Below are 14,084 nucleotides of genomic sequence, written 5' to 3'. Positions count from 1 at the left end.
ACACCAATGACTCTCACTGGTTTAACCTTTAAAAACTGGCAAGTGATATGCTGTGGGTCCTAAAATGCCCAAGTTTGGAGGTTCTTTACCTGTTATCATTGTGACCAGTCTCTGTGAGTTTAGGTAGCAGCCATAAGCCTGAGGGAGGAAGCATAAAAGCACAAAGAATTCATGTAAATCGTGGTACCACCACCTCCTGCTGCAGGACTCTGCTATTCCAGCCTGGAAACACTGCAGGACCAACAGTTCTGTGCACACCTACCAACTCTCCAGCTGGAGCCCAGGGAAGCTCTACTTCACACTCACTAAGAGGATACAACTTTTCAAAGCCTTTTTCTTCTCTTACTGGAGCAGTTGCACACCTAGAGAGAGGGCCAGAAAATCTCCTCTGTATATTTGAAATAATATTTATTTACCAGTTCACAGTATGAACAGAAAGTTTTTTTTTCCTTTGAATTCCATTTCAAATCTGAACTGCATATTCTGAAATACTTGTGCTGTTTAGAGAAAACAGATAGTAACAATTCCCACCTATTACTAAATGAACTAACATCAACCACCTAATATTCTAATTATCTAGTCATTAACTCTCCTTTAATTTGCAGCAGCTGCTTTCTAGAATTCAATATATCACTTATGTCAACAGCACAATCATTCTTATTAACTCTGTGCTATCCCAATGGCAATAAAAAAGAGCATTCAGAGCAAACTCTCATTTAAAGATTAAAAAAAAATTCATCCAGTCTTATTGTCAGCAAGTAAAATTTGAAAAATGGAGTTACTTTTTGTGGTTTGGATGTGACAGAAATTCAATACCTGGGTTAATAAGGATCAATGGCAGCATGATCTCACTTCAGTAGACCAGAGGGATGTAAATTTGCAAATCTGTTTCTTACCACAAGGATGTGGATCTGATTACATTGCCTCAATGTGAAAGGTGTTAAAATCACATTTCTGTTTGTTTTTTCTTGTGAACCCTCTAACTCAGTGTTAAAGTCACATTCCTATTTATTAGGAGGCCTTTAACTCACAGGTGAAGGGGATCATTAATTTGGCTTGGCCCCAGCTCTGACTGAGCTCAGTGATCAGCTCCTCCTCACTCCAAGGTTGTTCTCACGAGCAGGAGTAGCTTTACAAATATAATTTTGAAGGAGTGGGAAGTGAATGGAAAAATTGATTCTCTTTTTATGATCTGCTCTGTATCTGCCTTATTTGTTTATATTTGCCCATGGAAGGGTGTCTGGAGCCACTGGATGAACATAATGGTTTCCTGGAACGTTCCAACCCCCAGTGGTTTTGCTGAAGGACCACGATTATTGATCAGCAGCTCCACGAGAAACAACACATAAACTGTTCAATCTACCTATTCAGTTTAATTCTAAATGGGTTTGCTGCTGTTTGTTGCTATATTGTCATTTTTAAATGCTAAAACATATTCTTTCAGTGTTAAAACTCTGAGAGTTATTTTTCAGAGACATGTATCTGGTTTTACTAAAATTTCACAACAGCGTTTCCTTGCACACTTTATATTATTTTTACCTAAAAAAGGCCATAAAGGACCAGTCCAATGACTCTGAGTCACTGTAAATTTGAGTGCTGATGGTACTGATGTCAATAACCATGTCACCCTCAGAATCATGTGCAGAAAATAATACATTTGGAGATAATTCAGTATTGTAAAATCAGTTTCTCACTAATGAAAGCATTCACACAAATTAATTGATGAATTTCCATCTTGGCTTCAGAAGCAATTTATCATTCTTAAAGCAGTATGGGTCTCCAGAGAATACTTTCCAGATTATCAGAGTCTTTAGGTGTATTATTAGGACCTTGACTGCTGGATGATTGATAAAATATAAATATAAATCGAAAGACCTTCCCTAGAAATCATCCCTGTCATCTGCAGGAAACTTGTTAGGTTTTTGGGTCTGGTGTTTGGGAAATGAGATCAGGAAAAGTGTGAGATTGGGGCGGGAGAAAGAGAACCATTTTTACAGAGGAAAAACTGAAGGATGGAAAAGAGGATTCAAGTTGAAATCTTCTACTCCCCTCTTTGTCCTGAATAACCTTCTTTGAACTTGCCTTTTCCTGAATTTTCAAATAGTCCATGTTTCTGAAGAAGTCACTGAGGTGACCAACGAAGAACACCCTAAGTGGTGGCATTTCAAAATTCCCAGAGAGTTCGGAAGCAGATGCTGCATATTCTATTTCTGTTGATAACTAGTTTTTCATATAACAGAAAATGACTGAAATTTGGGATCTGGCAGAAAGCAGAATGGCTATTTTTTCACACCAAGGGGCCTGAAAGAGAGCTGGTAAAAGCTCAGGAAACGAAATGGTCAGAGAAACACCCCTTCAACGAGTTTTTGATTTCACAGCAATTTTGTGGAGGAAATGGTGTTACATCCTTTTCATGGCAGGAGGATGGACAGGCAGTGGAGAACAGCTGAAACAAGTCAAGCCAGGGCTCTGTTCCTCTTCTGTTGTCCAGAGTATTTGTCCCATAGCAGGCACAGGCACAGCTCTGAATCATCAGTCCCACAACTGAGAATCCTGATGGAGGTGTTGAGTTTCTAAAATGGGAGTATCATGAACTGTTGAGGATGTTGAAATCATCTGTTTCCAATTTGAAATAAAATAAAGGTCTGTTATTAGAAGGAATAAAAAAACCCCAAAACAAAACAGCTCTGAAGGGGAAAGAAAAACCAAATAAGGATGTTAAAAACGATGGAGTAGAAGTGAGTCTCTGTGACCCACAACACCACTGATGTGTGTTTCTAAGCCTTGTGTGGGCATGTTATGTGCACTTCATATGTTTATTTTCAGTAGACAGAAGCAACTGGGAGGACAGGCAGCCCTCAGGGGGCATCCACCCTGCAGAGCTGCCAATTGTTTCACATTAGGAAATACAAATTGTACAAGTGTAGCCTTATTATAGTAACAATCTAAGCAGAATGTAGGAGTCTCTACTATTCCTCAGCTTTCCTGATTATATATCATCTAGCTTCAGTGAGCCTAAGAACTCATGATATAAAACAGTGGTTAAAACACCAATAAAAAAAAAAAAAAAAAAAAAGGAAAAAAGGAGGGGAAAAAGAAAAAAAAACAAACCCCCAACCCTGCTGAAGAAAACTCTGACGTCTTTTGTGAGTTTTCTATCTGAAAATACTACCTTGAAATATTTAGGAATTTGGCCATGGTTTTATATGTCAGGTTGTAAAGAGACTTTAAAGAGGAAACAAGAACATATTGTTATTTATTGAAACCATCCAAAGCCTACTGATATCAAGATAATATTGCCCAGCCCCTTTTTGAGACACTTCCTTATCAGTACCTCAAAGACCAGGGTCATGGTTTGCCAAGAGTTAATCTTTGTCTGATTCCTACTGGGAAAGTAAGATGGTTTTCTACATCAAAGTTCATGACCCATCCACACTTGAATGTTTATAAATGGTCCAGCACGTTGTGGGTGCTGCTGTAAACAAAATACTAAAAAAAAATATCATTTGAGTTCTGGGAAGATGTTGCCAACATTTGTATTTCTACAGCTTTCCCTGGAAGAATCTCTGGTTTTGGTAGTTTTTTAAAGACTCTAAAGTTTTAAAAGAAAGCCAAGGATCAGAAGTATGCAAGGATATGGAGAAATCACAGCCAATCCCCTCCTGTCACAACTTGACACTGTTTCCTCTTGTCCTGTCCCTTGTTCCCTGGGAGCAGAGCCTGACAGCCCCCCGGCTCCCCCCTCCTGTCAGGGACTTGCAGAGCCAGAAGGTCCCCCCTGAGCCTCCTTTTCTCCAGGCTGAGCCCCCCCAGCTCCCTCAGCTGCTCCTGGTGCCCCAGACCCTTCCCCAGCTCCGTTCCCTTCCCTGCACACACTCCAGCCCCTCAATGTCCTTCTTGACATGAGGGGCCCAAAACTGACCCCAGGACTGGAGGTGCCTCAGCAGTGCCAGCACAGGGGGACAGTCACTGCCCTGGTCCTGCTGGACACATCCAGGATATAGATATTTATCTGGATGGCTTAATGTCTCTGTGCTCCATCCTGAGCTGCCTGGTGAGCACGGAGGCTGTTTCTGTTGTGCTGTGGCTGTGGGAAGACTGTGCACATGTGCATTAATGAGGAGAAGAACTCTGATTTCCTACTGAAATGCCACCAGGTGAGGTGCTCACCTGCAGGGTGCCCCGTGGCATGTCAGACACTGGGTGTCAGATCAGCTCACTGTAAGCAATAGTTCTTGTGCCCCTCCAGCCCAAAATATCTGAAATATCTTGAATAACTTCAGTGACTCAGCAGCTCCCTAACCCTGTGAGCAGGCAGGAGGCAATTTGTAAGCAAACAGAGCTAGATTCAATCAGCTGTTCACAACAAATAATTTGAACATCTCAGTGTGTGCAGTTAAAGCAGATAATCTTAATGTGAAAATGATGGCAAACACAGAATCACTTTAATAGGATGATTAAGAACTGTGGGCTCCTGGGGAAAGCATTTCAGCAGTGTGTGCACCTGCATCCATTAAAAGAAGCAAAATATATGGAATAACAAGTAGTAACTTGTCAGCCCATCTGCAGGGCATGGCATGAACTGGTGGGAACTGGGGTGGACAGGGGAGAGAGAAAATACACTGTAAGGAGCCTGGGATGGTGTAATGAAGCTCTTGACCATAATGCAAAACATAAAAGAGTGTTGCTGGTTTTGGTCATGGAATGGAAGCTCATGGGTAGTGCAGGTGAGCTGAGCAAGGGGAATGAGACCAGGAAGTCATCACAGAAGATGCTGAGTTGGAAGGGACCCACAAGGATCATCAAGTCCAACTTCTGGCCCTGTACAGGACCATTCCCAAGAGTCACATCCTGTGTCCCAGAGGATCATCTAAATGTCCTTGAGCTCTGGCAGCCCTGGAGCTGTGCCCACTGCCCTGGGGAGCCTGTTCAGTGCCCAACCACCCTCTGGGGGAAGAACCTTTTCCTGAGATCCAACCTGAGCCTGCCCTGACACAGCTCCAGGCCATTCCCTGGGTCCTGTCCTGGTCCCCCCCAGAGCAGAGCTCAGTGCCTGCCCCCCCTCTGCCCCTCCCAAGTTGCATCTGCAATGAGGTCTCCCCTCAGTCTCCTCTTGTCATGTGGGGCCACACTGGTTTCCTGCCTTCCTTTGGCAGACTCTTTGAAATAGATGGAGATTCTGGAACACACCTGGAATTTGGGATATGGAGGAAGAAATATTAAAATTAGAAAGGCACAGGTAGTATCTTTGTCACCTAATCAACTCAACCTGGCCTGCTTGTTTTTACCACAAACAGGAATATATCACAGTCCCTGTGATATATTGTGAAGCCTGTGAAAGTTGGCCAAAAAAGAGGAGAAAACCATGTAGAGGAACCAGAAGCTCCTCTGAGATGGCCTCACTGCCTATATATACTCATTGTTTGCTGGTAGGCAGAAATATTGAGTCCTCTTGACATAGAAGATGCCAAAATTATTATTACAAAATACTAATATTTTTATAAAATAATTGACTAATTTTTAACAGACAATAGATTTTATTTTCTTTGTAGTATTCCTTTGGAGGAATACACTTGTAAAACACATACATATTTATAGGCGATATAAATATAGAAGTACATAAATATGAAAAATGCATAGATATATATTCCCCTCCTCTTCTTTCTTTTGCATTGCAAAGGAGGAACAAAGTATGAGTAAAAATATCTTTAGACAAATAGTGCCTTGCTCTACAGAGTGGTCATACATTGCTGGTTCCAGAATTATAACAACATGAGCAAAACAAAGCCCAAGAAACTTATTAACTATGTTTACACTCCCCCAATAATTCATGGCTGGGAAGAGGCTTTTAGGCAGCTGGCTGGTGCTCCAGCCAGCAGTTTATCAGACCCGACACACAAATTTTCACTGATGAAACCTTTGTACAGCCCTGCTTTCTACCCTTCTTTAAAAAACCTCTTTTGCAAGTCAGCACTTTGCTGGCCAGATCTCCTGCCCCTCCTCTTGGCCTTTTGCTGTGGGCGCAGACACGGGAAATTGGGGAAAGATGATTTTTACATTGCAGTTACACAAAACTTTTATTAGGATCCTGAGCAGCCTTCCTGGGAGCACGTCCTAAAGAGCTGCTGATAATTTTTGTTGGCTTTTGGTGTTCTGTTTATTTTCCCCACTGAGCTAGAGAGCTGCTACAACTGACTCAGGCTGCACTGCAAATAGCTGTGCTGAGGGTACCAAGGTCACAGAAGAAGGTGATGTTTTGTGTGACTGCCAATGACAAATATCAACACTAATGTGAATTTATTGACAGGCAGAATTGTATAGCTGGCCAGGAAAGGCCCTGCAGTACACAGAAACTGATAAAGTGACTTCTCATCTAATAAAGAATGCTGATATTTCCCTCCTATATTGGATGTATATCCTTGAATTACCAGGCAGCACTTCTTTAGGTGGAACACCTACCTGCTGCTAAACACACCATTATTTAGAAGATGGTCTGAGTTCAGCATCATTTACATTTTTCTTTAGATTCAGATACCATCTGCTGCTCTGTTTTCTTTTGCCTAATGTCACAGTCATAAGCATGTAATTACCATACTCCTACTCATTTTTTTCATGTTCTTTTTCATTACAAGCTTAATTTCAGTTGGTTTTTGTCTTTCGCTTCCTTAAAACCTGCAATTATTAAAAGTCACTTAATGAGATCAACGGCCATGTTTCATGCTGCAAGGATAATTCTGCAGTGGATTAAACGAGGACAGATGATAAAGTGCTGAGAGCAATCTTTGTATCAGAAAAATGGAAGGAAAAAGCAACCTTCTAAATGTAACATATCATGACTTTGCATGTAAAGCCTAACTCTTGGGGGTTTTTTCCCACAGTGGTAAAACAATAATTTGCATTCTGAGAAAGTGTAGACCTTTGAAAGCATTAGTGTAGGAAAGTGCCACCCTGGCTCTTACTCCTCTGTCCAAGTACAGAAAAGACTTACCTTGGATCAAGTCTGAGCCTCAGAGTCCTGCCAGGTTTGCTGTTTGTTTCTGGTTTATTTGGTACCTTAAAGGGACTTATAAATAGGAGTGGGAGGGAATATTTATATGGGCAGATAGTAATAGGACAAGGGGGAATGGTGTTAAACTGCCAGAGGGCAGGGTTAGATGGGATATCAGGAAGAAATTCTTGGCTATGAGGGTGGGGAGGCCCTGGCACAGGTTGCCCAGAGAAGCTGTGGCTGCCCCATCCCTGGAAGTGTCCAAGGCCAGGTTGGATGGGGCTTGGAGCAACCTGGGCTAGTGGGAGGTGTCCCTTCCACTGGAGTCTGGAGTTAAGGCTCATGGGGAAAGAAGGCAGAGGATTTACAATCTGTCTGTATCATCCCCTGGGAAAATATCTGTGCAGTAGTTACACATCCCAGAGGAGAGTTTCCTTTGCAGTATTTTTTCAGGCAGTGCCCTCTACAAGGAAAAACTAGTTTTGCCATCCAAGTTTTAAGCTTCTCTTTATCCAGAATAATACATAGAATCCTTCAATGTTTGCAGTGTCTCTTGTACTAAATCCTGGTATTTAGGCTTTATAATTTCAAAATTAATTAGTTCCCTTTAGTTAGCCAAGAAATTTTGCTGTATGATCTTAAAGGTCTCTTCCAACCCAAACCATTCCATGATTTTATGGGACATTCGTTCCACTTAGACAAGACTGTCCACCTCAGAGCAACAGGGTATTCAGGGAAATTAATGGGTATTGATTACAAAACCATACTTCAGCATTTCAGGACCAGCCTGGCAGCCCAGGTAGCTGGCACAGGCTGAAGGATGTGAACCCTGGAGCTGCAGAGGAGCTGCATAAGTTTATGGGTTTTTTTTCCTGAAAGATCTTTTATATTTTTAGGTTTTTTCCAATAGAGCTTCAACTCTTAAAATTCTCACTTATTAAAATGTTTCCTCCTGTAGATGCACCTGAATAAAAGGGATTCAGAGATGTACAGTTTGCATCAAGGTTTGCAGCAATAAGTTAGACATTTTAGACAGTAACCTAGCTGCAGGAACAGTTAGACTTGGAAATAATTTGGAGAGTAGAGAAGATTTGTGGAAAAACCACCACTGAAATTGTATAAACTAGTCTGCCTGTGCTGGAGGACAATTAGTCATAACTGAGCCCACCTGGGGACAAGGAGCCTCAAATGTGAGATGGACAGAATCACAGAAAGGTTTGGGTTGGAAGGGGCCTTAAAGATCACCCAGTTCCAACCCCCTGCCATGGGCAGGGACACCTTCCACTAACCCAGGTTGCTCCAAGCCCCATCCAACCTGGCCTTGGACACTTCCAGGGATGGAGTGTCAGTAACTTCTCTGGACAGTTACTCGCTGTAATATTTTCCTTAACAATTATTTTATCACACTGTAGCCCAAAGCATTGCAGCTGGGAGTGATTTTGTCAGTGTAAACACCACAGAGTAGCTGTCATTATAAATCTGGTGTTTATGCCTTCTTGATTGCAAATAGAGAATTTGGTAATCAAACTCTTTCAGACCAGGGCCTTTACTCCAAGGCCCCCTGGACTCCGTGGAAAGTCTCTACAACATCCTGTCCATCAGGTCCCTCCAGGGTATCTCTTAAGAAATTCCTGCTGTCATATGCTGTAGCATTTTAAATACTTCCTTATGGGCTTATAAGAATTTTAGCTGTTTGGTATCAGTAACTGTAACAACAGAAATTTTAAAAGAAGTGTATAGTAGGATTGTATGGCAGGATTACTGTGATTTAGTGATTATAAACAAATTTCAGATAAAACATTTTCAGCAAATTAATTGTAAGAAAGGCTAGACATTTCAATGGCAGGCCATGTCACCTTCCTTAGGTATCTTACTCTGTGCGACATGGGGTTCATGAATTACCCTCTGGAAATGTCTGTCTGAATTGATTGGAAAAGCAATTCTAGGCACTAGGCAAGATGGATCATCATATCAGCTGGCATAAAAATCTCTCTGGATGAGAGGCAAACTCAGAGAAGCAAAGCTCTCTGCTGAATACCAGTTTACAGCATAAACTGTTCCAAACAGTAGTTTAGACTGTCATGCAAGTTCATGATTAGTAGACCAGATTACATCTTTTTATTGTGAATTATTTTCTAAAGGTAGAAGGAAAATCTACTTCCTAAATTGTTGAGTCACTGGACTTCCCAAAGATATCTGTTTATGGTTATTGGACACTCTTACACTGAATATGAAGAAGAAAATGCATTTAACACACTTTGTCCTTTCTCATGTCCACTTGAACATTTATTTCTAGGAGCAATATAAAGCTGTATGAATTCCAGAGGAACCTGATCTTGAATGAACAATCTGATTTTGTCAGTTTGCCTTTGGGAAGTGGAAGGTTTACAATAGAAAGAAATAGAAAGGATAATAAAAAAGAATAAAAACATTTTTGGCAGGGTCCTACCCCCATGGGTCCTTTCCTCAAACATTAACAGAATGAGAGGTTTATTCCAAGATACGAGTGAAATCTTGAATTCATTTCATTCCCTGGAAGTGTTCCAGGCCAGGTTGGATGGGGCTTGGAGCGACCTAGTCTAGTGGAACTTGTCCCTGCCAATGGCAGGGAGTTGGAATGAGATGAGCTTTGAGGTCCCTTCCAACCCAAACCAGTCTGTGATTCTGTGATCTTGGATGGTCACCTTGGACAAATGGTACATTTTAGATTTTGTAACTATGAAGTCCAAGAACACTATGACAGAAACATAGTTAAACAGAATGAATCAAGCCAACATTGTTTCTCCACATATATCATGAGAGTCAGGATATTTAATACATAGCAATAGCAATTACTGCTCTCTAGAAAAGGTGCATAATAATTTATTTTACAGTTTAAGAAGCTTGCAAACTAATGAAAGCAAAAGTGACATATCATATAGGCAGATATAGGAAAATGCTATGTAGTTGCAGTTAGTAAAATGGGAATTAAATGTAATACCTGGACAGCAAAGATGCTGTATTAATTTTTAAATTAAGTCAGTTGTATATAATGAAACCATCAGGAAAGATGTCAGAACCTCACTTGTCATCTTGGAAATAGATTCTCTAAAGCACTTGCAGGAAGTGCTGAAAAGAAAAAGAAATCTGAATAGAAATATTTGCAGTTTCAAGTGATAAAACTCCTTAGCAAATCCCAAAGGCAAGCAGAAAATAGCATTAGCTATGACCAAGCTCAGCTGGAAAGTTTAGACTGCTTAAGCTCAGAATATCATGCAGTGTTTTCTCCTGGTGTTTTTTTCTGCTGAAGCCTCTGTGTGTGTGTTCAAAACAACAATCAAAGTTAGTTGATCCGACTTACCAAATACAATGGTTCAGCATATGCATATTCAGATACGAGGCTTAAAGATTAATAAAGTAATTGCTTGGCAAATACTGTCCTACAATGATCTGAATTTGTTTAATTAAGGAAAAAAAAGGATGAGTTCTCCAGTGCTACACATGGCTCAGAGAGGGTATGGGCAGGGCAGGAACAGCTAGGGCTGCTGCTTGCTTTCTCTTACTTAGCTGGAAAAGCATCTCCAGAGCTCTGTCTTCTTCCAAAGGCACTTTTCCTATATTGAAGTGTAGGTGTTTGATCTTCTCTTCCTCTGGAATGCTTTTTCTTTCTGTTGACTCAACACTAAAAATGAACAGCCACTTCTTTGCTGCCAGATATTTGTGCTTGGTTTGTTTTCTTTAATTTTATCTTTCGTTAGAACCTCTCTGTCAATAAATGCATTGGGAATACTCTGAGTTGGACACCAACATGAATAATTTGAGTTAATGATTCTGATATTGTAGAATCACAGAATGGTTTGGGCTCCCTTTTCCCTTTCAGAAAGGGACCTGAAAGCTCATGTCATTCCAACCCTTCTGCCACTGGCAGGGACACTATCCCAGATTGCTCCAAGCCTCATCCAACCTGGCCTTGGACACTTCCAGGGATGGGGCAGCCACAGCTTCTGTGGGCAACCTGTGCCAGAGCCTCACCACCCTCACAGCCAAGAATTCCTTCCCAGTATCCCATCTCACCCTACCCTCTGGCAGTGGGAAGCCATTCCCGGTGTCCTGTCCCTCCATCCCTTGTCCCAAGTCCCTCTCCAGCTCTCTTTGAGCCCCTTTAGGCCCTGGAAGGGGCTCTCAGGTCTCCCTGGAGCCTTCTCTTCTCCAGGAGAACACCCCCAGCTGTCCCAGCCTGGCTCCAGAGCAGAGGGGCTCCAGCTCTCTGATGGGTATGGATATTTCTCCAGTGTTTGCAGAGGATATCTGGGCACACCCATTGGAAAACAACCCATATGGCCACACAAGGGGATAACAACAAGGTCAGCTTGTTGTTATCTGATGGCCCAGAAACCACCAAGCTCACAGTCTTTCCCCTTCAGAGCCTTCTTGGTCCCTGGTGATGTGCTGATATTTACCTTCCCATGTGCTGCTCCAGCATCGGGGACCAGAGTGACTCAGGGATGGGCTGCACCTCTAGGGACACACATGCCTCTCTTTATTTTGTGTTGGGACTCCTACAGCTCTGTCTGGGCCCCTTTTCTACCTTGTGCATGCTACTGAGTGCAAAAGATTAAATAAATAATCATATTATTTGAGGATGCCATGCTGGGAACATGTCCACTGTATTATTGGCATTGCAGCTTGTTTTCTTCCAAAGTCAGGGTGGCAGAAGCTGGTATGAAGCTTTTAACTTGGTTCTAGCATGATGCTGGCAAAAGAAGAAATTTATATAACCGTGTGGATGGCAAGTCCTTTGAAATTACACTTTCCTACATTTTCCAGGATAATTATTCTGCCTCTGCTAAATCTCCAGGCAGAACTATCCAGGAATTAATATTCCTTTGCATTTGCCTTTGTACTGTGAAAGACAATATTTAGGTCCTTCCTGAGGGAGGAAAAAAAGTTGTAATGGAGACCAGAGCAAAATAAAACCTTCCACAGATTCCAATGGAACAGCCTCCCAGAATCTCTCACATCATGTTAGCAGGTCTTCCTTAACTGTTTGTTTGAGCCCCTGGAGCCCAGGATGGATCTGTGATTCTGGGAAATGCCTTCCCCCCATGTGGGAATGTTCTTGTAGCACTGAGGGTTTGCAGAGCCAGCATGTCTTCAGCTTCTCCTTTCAAAGACAACAGTGAAAGCTTTGCATTTGGAGCCTCATTTGTGCCTTGCTCTCAGTACAAACTGGAAGTGGCTACAGGCTGAACATGAATAAATGATTTACCTCATCCAACCCTGCCTGGCTTTCTGAGAGCAGGGTGTTGATCTGGAGAGACACATGTTAATCTGTGTGTGTGTGCCCAGCAGGGAGGGAGGGAATGCACAGAGAAAGATGGGGAAAATAGATGTATAGTTATACATATAACTATGCTGAGCTATTTAAAATAACAGGGGGAAATGAGAATAAAAAAATACAACACAAAGTAATTGTGTTGGCTAAATCAGAAATTATTTGATGTCTGAGAATTCTGAGCTCTTCTGGGATCTCTTCTGCTACAAGTGGAGATTTAACACCTGTATGGGAAGCAGAAGAGCCCTTAAGAGGCCTCCTCTGTGCACTGGACTGGAATTTAATCTTCAACTCAAATCTCTGTCTAGAGACCCCAGGGAGAACATTTGGAGATGTTGCTGTTGGTTTCAGTGAGTGCTTCCCCACACCTGAGAATGAAAGTTTTGATGGTTGTCAACAACAGGAAAAGGGGGAATGACTTCAAGCTAACAGAGGGAAGGGCTAGATGGGATATTGGGAAGGAATTCTTGGCTGTGAGGGTGGTCAGGCCCTGGCACAGGTTGCCCAGAGGAGCTGTGGCTGCCCCATCCCTGGAAGTGTCCAAGACCAGGTTGGATGGGGCTTGGAGCAACCTGGGCTAGTGGAAGGTGTCCCTGCCCATGGCAAGGGGTGGGACTGGATGAGCTTTAAGGTCCCTTCCAGCCCAGAATCATTATTAATGATTCCATTTCTAATGATTAAACCCTGTATTTCAGCAGAAAAACACATTTAGGGACCAAGAGTTTGGACTTTACATAGACAATTAAAAGATTTCTGCTCTGTGAGGACCAGGAGTTATTCCCTCTGCAGGATTTGCCGCTTGGGTGGAATTTAGAAACACTTCATTCAACCCAATACCTTCCTGTGAGAACTCCAAATAGGGAAGGATGGAGGAAGGAAGCAGGAAGAGTCCCCACCCCTCCCCTCCACTCTTGATTTCACACCAACTCCAAAATCCTGCTCAAGATGTTAAGGAACAGCTAAGTAGCATCATGTGTACTAAGACTAAAGATATATATTACAACTAGGCATATGCATCAGATATTCAGATTCTCCAACTATTTCACTTGTGTTGCTGATATTGCAATGAAATTATATTTTATTACAGTTGACTTTGTAGCTGTTTTCCAAAAAAGGGCAGGATTGTTCGGGTCACATCATTGCAATGACACACCAGGCTTGACTTTTGCAACAATGAACTGAAACAGACTTTTTAAAACATTGATTTTATATGAAAAAATAGCTCACACCAATTCATTTATCATAATCACATTTCATTAACAGTAGAATTAACAAAATCACAATATACATTTATAGTATGTATTTATTTATATATGTCACTTTGTATGAACCATTAACTCTATGTAATAAAAATATATTACAACATTTGATATGTATTCACAAAGCACAAGCCATTGTAAACAGAATAGACAGCACAGGCCCCTTTATTCAAAACCTGAACTTGGAATTAATTTTTTTTTTGCATTCCTTTAAACTGTAGACACAGAGAATTTTATGTGTCTGCCTTTAAATGAATGAATCACTGAAGTATCTTTTAGGAGATTATTACAGTTTAGCTTATCTGGGACCCTAAAATCCATGGTTACTCATGAGACTCTTGAGCATGTTGTCATTACAAAGAGGTCTGTGCATCCCTTTATCCATGCAATTTAGAAAGGTTTAATTTATATTACCATTTCCCCCTAAATAAATATCCCCTGCAATTACATCCCACTGTTATACAAAAAAAAAGTCAAATGCAATAAATTATAATGGTATTTATAATAGTATAATCAAAACATG

General features: G+C 41.5%; 1 protein-coding gene across 1 annotated transcript in view; it reads left to right on the top strand.

Annotated features, from left to right (window-relative positions):
- Positions 1 to 14,084, top strand: part of LOC127477143 (uncharacterized) — a 347,576-nt gene that overhangs the window by 1,404 nt on the left and 332,088 nt on the right. The window lies entirely within an intron of this gene.

This window comes from Manacus candei, unplaced genomic scaffold, assembly GCF_025592945.1.
Source record: "Manacus candei isolate 608988 ecotype Guabito, Panama unplaced genomic scaffold, ASM2559294v1 h1tg000050l, whole genome shotgun sequence".
NCBI lineage: Eukaryota > Metazoa > Chordata > Aves > Passeriformes > Pipridae > Manacus > Manacus candei.
The sequence above is the reverse complement of the archived record's forward strand: the minus strand, read 5'-3'. Positions and strand labels throughout refer to the sequence as shown.